The sequence below is a fragment of the Ursus maritimus genome, unplaced genomic scaffold, assembly GCF_017311325.1.
Source record: "Ursus maritimus isolate PB19 unplaced genomic scaffold, ASM1731132v1 scaffold_28, whole genome shotgun sequence".
NCBI classification, from domain to species: Eukaryota; Metazoa; Chordata; class Mammalia; order Carnivora; family Ursidae; genus Ursus; species Ursus maritimus.
This window is the reverse complement of record NW_024425341.1, coordinates 26679894-26685801: the sequence shown is the minus strand read 5'-3', so window position 1 is coordinate 26685801 and position 5908 is coordinate 26679894. Positions and strand designations below refer to the sequence as shown.

The 5908-nt window shown below is 44.6% G+C and overlaps 1 long non-coding RNA gene and 1 pseudogene across 2 annotated transcripts in view; both read right to left on the bottom strand.

Annotated features, from left to right (window-relative positions):
- The window catches only part of LOC103679348, an 11910-nt gene extending 6413 nt beyond the window's left edge, over positions 1–5497 (bottom strand). Inside the window, exons 1-3 of one of the 2 annotated variants that reach the window (XR_572914.2) lie at positions 5345–5497; positions 4911–5248; positions 2507–2613 (exon numbers count right to left, since the gene is read on the bottom strand). This is a non-coding gene — a long non-coding RNA (uncharacterized LOC103679348). The remainder of the gene's footprint in view (positions 1–2506; positions 2614–4910; positions 5249–5344) is intronic. The other variant, XR_572913.2, reaches the window with a different exon arrangement.
- On the bottom strand, positions 1036–1822 carry LOC103679347 (annotated as a pseudogene).
- Positions 5498–5908: the final 411 nt, after the last annotated feature.

Genomic DNA, 5908 nt, shown 5'->3' with positions numbered 1-5908 from the left:
AAAAACAATACCCAAATATACGCTGTCTACAAAAGATCTGCTTCAGCTTTAAAGGCACATACAGACTCAAAGTGGTGGGACAGGAAAACATATTCCAGGCCAGTGGAAATCCTGAGAGCAGAGGTAGCTATATTTACATCAGACAACACTGACTTTCTCTCAGAAGTTATAAAAAGAAACAAGACCATTATACGTTGACACAGAGATGAGTTCATCAAGAAGATATAACATGTGTAAGTATATTAAACAATATAATACTCAGACTAAAATGAACAGACTATTTTATAATGATGGAATAGGGGAAGGCTTCCAAAATAAAATTAGAAAGGTGACAGCATGAAGATTTATATTTCACTGTATAAAAATTCTAACTAAAACAGATCAAAGTGCACACACGTATGTGTATGTATAACCGGGTGTACACGTGATAGAACTAGAATATAAAATATTTTGTTAAATTACATGAAAAATGAGCCAAGTACAAAAATTTACATGGATATGTCTATAAATACAACTGTATTAATAACATTTATTCAGGGGGCGCCTGGGTGGCTCAGTCATTAAGCGTCTGCCTTCGGCTCAGGCCGTGATCCCAGGGTCCTGGGATTGAGCCCCACATCGGGCTCCTCCACTGGGAGCCTGCTTCTTCCTCTCCCTCTCCCCCTGCCTGTGTTCCCTCTCTCGCTGGCTGTCTCTCTCTCTGTCAAATAAATAAATAAAATCTTTAAAAAAAAAATTTTATCCAGTCATCAGTGAAATATAAATAAAAAGCTATTTTTCTTTATATACATAAAAATAAAAAATGTCATATTGAGTCCTGTTTACAGTTGAATGAAAAGCCCACACTTTGAAGATTTTTTTTTTTTTATTCAACAGAGAGACAGCCAGTGAGAGAGGGGGAGTGGGAGAGGAAGAAGCAGGCTCATAGCAGAGGAGCCTGATGTGGGGCTCGATCCCATAACGCCGGGATCACGCCCTGAGCCAAAGGCAGATGCTTAACCGCTGTGCCACCCAGGCGCCCCTTATTTTTTTTTTTTAAGATTTTTTTTTTTTTTTTTGAAAAGCCCACATTTTGGTGATGGTTGACGGTTATCACTGCAACCCTACGCAGGGGCTAGCTTGCCAGAATCTATCAAAACATGTATGCAGAGTACTTCAAACCAGCACTTGGGACTCCAACTTGCCCAAAGCATAGGAGGACACAGACCTCTCTCTTCAGAGAAGTCATTGTGCTCAGAGGCAGCCACTAAACAATTCTTTTATATATATATATATATATAAAACAATATTTTAATTCTCGTCCTTAAGAACGATAAAGACTATACACGATTTGGAAATGAGACTGTACCAAACAATGGCCAAGGGCGAATCGTCCACTCTATGCCTTCTCTTTGGTCTGGTCACTCAGAAATATGTTACCAGCTATGATTGTTGTTGCTTGTCGCCTCACATTATTTTTATCTGTGTATTCACCATAGTCTACTTTCCCTTCTACATAAATTCGGGACCCCTTTTTCACATACTGATATGCCACATCTCTGAGGCCGGGGCGGAATACTGATATTCTGTGCCACGTCGTCTTCTGACTGACATCACCCATTTGATATGCTTCATTCTCCCCTGACCACCACATCTCATTCGTCGCTAGAGAAAATATCGTGACTGGGTTTTTCCCTTCCACCTGTCTCATGACGGGGTCCTGACCCACTCGCCCAAGCAGCTGCACATGGTTCAGAGATCTTTCAAGAACCAAGCTGCTAGCTATTTCAGGCTCACGTCTTACAAACTGATGAAATACCTGTAAAACAGGTCTTCAAAACATGGCTTCTATTTGCTTTTCTTACAATCTAGTCTTTGGTCTTCCCCCTAGCTAAGAACTCGGGGCTCCCTCCCTCCCTCCTAAACAATTCTTTACAAATCCAGTAATGTCAAGGTTTCTGGAATATATGTGTTGTAAGCTATTTTTAAAACTCCTACTCTTAGACATTTAGATTGAGTTCATTTTTTTTTTAAGATTTTATTTGAGAGAGAGAGAGAGCACGCACAAGCAGGGGGAGTGGCAGCAGAGGGAGAAGCAGGCTCCCTGCTGAGCAGGGAGCCCCATCATCACCTGAACCAATCATGACCTGAGCCGAAGGTAGATGCTTCACCGACTTAGCTACCCAGGTGCCCCTGATTTCATTTTAAAAAAGCAACTGTGCAATAAAACCTCTCCCATCATGTGGATTAAATGCAACCTTGATTTTTATGATCAGTTTCTGCATTCTCCCACTTTATTCCAAGTAATTAACATTTTGAGGCCAGATCCACACTGGCTCACTTTTCTAAGGTTGGAATGCATTATAAAGTCAGGTAGATCAAGTTTTCCATTACCAATCATTTTCCATGATTTTCCCGTGATTCCTGCACATTATTTAGTCCTTATTCACAGAGAATTGGCAGGGCATCCTGTTATGGTCCCTAGGAAATCCCTGCTACCCTACCTCATTGAAACCATAGTACTCACCCCAGCTCCAATCCCTATCTGAGCATGAAGTCCTTCCAACGATTCAACCCCAAATGGAAATGTTTCACAAGTTTGATGTCAGTGGTTCACAGTGAGATGGAATCTATCTACAGATGGAAGAGGGCACAGAAAACACCATAAGTGACTGTAAGCAAATGTGTTAGGTAGGATACTTGAGAGCTGAACATTAGTAGGGTCTAAAGTCGCACTTCAGGAGGGAGAGGACATAACGATCAATAGAAAATATAATTTTTTCTCTAAGAAAGAAGCATTCCTGACTCCTCCTCATCTTCCTTCTTCTCTGAGCTTCATTCCGAGGCAAGATCAATCTTAACTCACACCTGACTGTTGAAACTATGCCTTTCAGGGCTTGGAATCAATACACCATCTTGTGCCACAACCATACACATCGGAAGGAATTCAACATGTGGCCAGGACAGTCCTCTTTCTACTGAAACATGGGGACACCTCCCACAGAAACTCCTAAACTATATTATATGGATGGAGGTTTCTGTGATTTGTCCTGCAAAACCTTCCACCTCAACCTGCACAAACGCAGGCTAAACAATGTTGCGTGTGAGACTCGTGCTGCATGAGTGACCTCGGGACACTGGTTAGTGGACATTAGCTGCCTCCAGGTCAGAACTGGCCCTTCTGGTCTGGACGCCGAGAGCTGTCAGTCTTGCCTTGCATCCCCTCCTGCTCCAGGCTGGGCTGGCCCCCCGGAATGGAATCCGGAAGAGGAGGCAAACACACATAGCCCAGGCTCCTTGAAAATGTAAAGACGTGATCACACAGAAATGCAGCTCACTCCAAACTGCACATAGGCAAACGAATGGTTAACTTCAGACCCTCTCATGTGCCCTCTAAATACAGTCCTTATGGGGATGGTCAGTGGGAAATCCCGCCTGAGGAGAGGACACTCTGCCCAGGCCTCTCCATCGGGACTCCAGCCTGGCTGTCTCGACGGGGCTTCCCCAGCTGATGAGGATGGTGTTCTAAGTACCTGAGTTGATGTAACTTTGCCTTGTTCTCCTTTACTGCGTACTACTGCCTCATCTATGCGCGGATCTCCCTTTTCTTCTTTCTGTTTCTATTAGATTTTTACAATATCAATGGCGGTTTTTTCCCCTTTAAAATGGAGAGTTCGGCTGCCGTGAATCTTTTTTTTTTCAGAACTTGCACTGACAATAAACTTCAACACGGAGACCCCGAGTTTGGTTTTTGTTTCTTCAGAAAGTCTTCCTAAGTAAACCCACATGTCACTTGGAAGCAGTGGGTTTGTGGTTGAAATCAGACACTGAAGACACTAGCATCTGCCGAGCACAGATCTCCAGGTGAAGATGGGCAGAGATGTTCATTTCTCCTATTTTGGAGCTTCTCAGTGTCCCACCCACTCCTGGTCCTTAACCCCCTTCTGCATTCTTCTTTTCCTTCCCCAAGTTCACGACACATTGCCAAGTGCCCCTCTTCTTGGGAGAGACACGTATGTTCTGTGCTTAGTGTAAACAGTCTTGTTCCTCACCTACCCAACTGCTTGGAACCCAGCTCATGTGTGTTGGGACAGGCAAGGAGGTCAGCAGAAGCCTGCGGCAGGATGCAACCACCAGTACCCTCACAGGAACAGGCATTCTCTTCCCAACTCTACAAAGATTACAGGCCATATCTCATACTCCTCAGCAACTTCTCTTTCATGGTTTTAATCATAATGATCTCAAGTAGTTTTCTTTTCTCAAACATCACATTAGACTCAGAAAATATGAAGTTAAGAACTTATTACTGGCAATATGGAAATTACTGGCAATTACTGGAAATCATGAAGGACAGCCACCCGTGTAAACAGCTCTATGTGATGTATTCATCCTGAACAGATGGGCTGTTAGAACAAAACATCGGTATCATTCAGCCCATCCTTGAACATTCACTGAGAAAGGATAAAGGGAGCACATGATTAGTCGGAAACTTTAGTTCACAGCCCACAAAGTTAAAAGATCACATAAAGAAAATGTATTATTAGACAAACTGGTTAAATAACACTTTGTTAATACCAAAATAAAAAATAAAAATCTCTATCCTTAACAAATGCACACTGAAACTGTAAAATTAAGTTTCAAAGAATTATTTTCAGCATACAACAAAGAGCAGAAAACTACTAAGTCTTCCTAATCCGAGTATGACACTATAAACGTAGAAGATAAAAAAACAAACTATGACGACTTTGCTCTCTACCCTTCTGTCACTCGCCCCTCCTCCATCTCTGTGCTGAGCCCCCTTCTGTGTGTTCTCCCTGATGCTTCCCCAGGTCGCTGTCCCTCACCGTCTGAGCGTGCTCCCCTACCATCAGCCCCTCTGCACCCCCTCCCCCACATGCCCAGAAGCGTTGCCGGGCAGAACGTAAACTTACCCTGGCAGGCACAGGGACAGAGGGCAGGGGGTGTCCCGGGCAGGGCGGGCCTTCCCTCCCAGCTCCGGGTTCAGAGGCAAGATGGGGCCTCACCCCGGCCACGCAGCGCGGCTCCCCACAAAATGGAAGGTCACACCCGTAGGCGGGACAGGCGCTTCCAGACTGCGCTTACGGGTGCAGGTCGCGGGGAGGCGGGGTCCCGAGAAGGGTGGGGCCAGTGGGAGCCGTCCCAGCACTTCCGGCCGACCGGCCCGGCATTTCCGGTCTGTGCGAGAAATCTCCGGGTGGAGCTGGCCGTCAGGCTTGCGTGCAAGTCCGTGTGCAGGACGGCTTCCGTTCTGCAAGTCATTCAGATACTTTAAGGTTACAGCACAAAGTAATAAACGTAATAAACAATGAGATGTTTATTTCCCAACCACTTGGAAAGGGCTTACGTTACAAAAAGCTTTTTCTCCGTGTTCCCTGGGAGTGCGGCTGGGCTGCGGTGGCCGGGGACCCGGGCGGGGACGGGCCATCAGGGACGTGGAGCAGGTGGGCTGCGGTGAAAGTCGGCCAGCCCAGGGCGACTGCAGGGCCAGAGGTGGTTTCTGCTGCGCGTCCACGTAGGGGGTGGAAACAGCCCTGGGCTCCGCACATGCACGTGTACGACTTTTTCCTTTCCATTTAGTTCATTCTGTTCAGAACTTGTAGAGATGATTTATCAATTCTAATATCTTTGGGCTAAATGAGGATGGCATTCCATAATTAACTTTTCAATATTTCCAGGCATATTTATTATGGATGTCTATTCTTTTACGTGAACATTTCAAAAATAATAATAAACTGCATTTTCAGTTTTCAATAGCCTTATTAATACCTTTACCGAATTTTAATGTGAAATCTGTGTTACTATTTACTTTTCCATTTCCTCTAAAAATTCTGAAGTTCTTGCAGATTGGATTTTGGCAAGATCAAATCCCAAGCGTTCATGCTGCTTAAATTTCTTTTTTGCGGCGCCT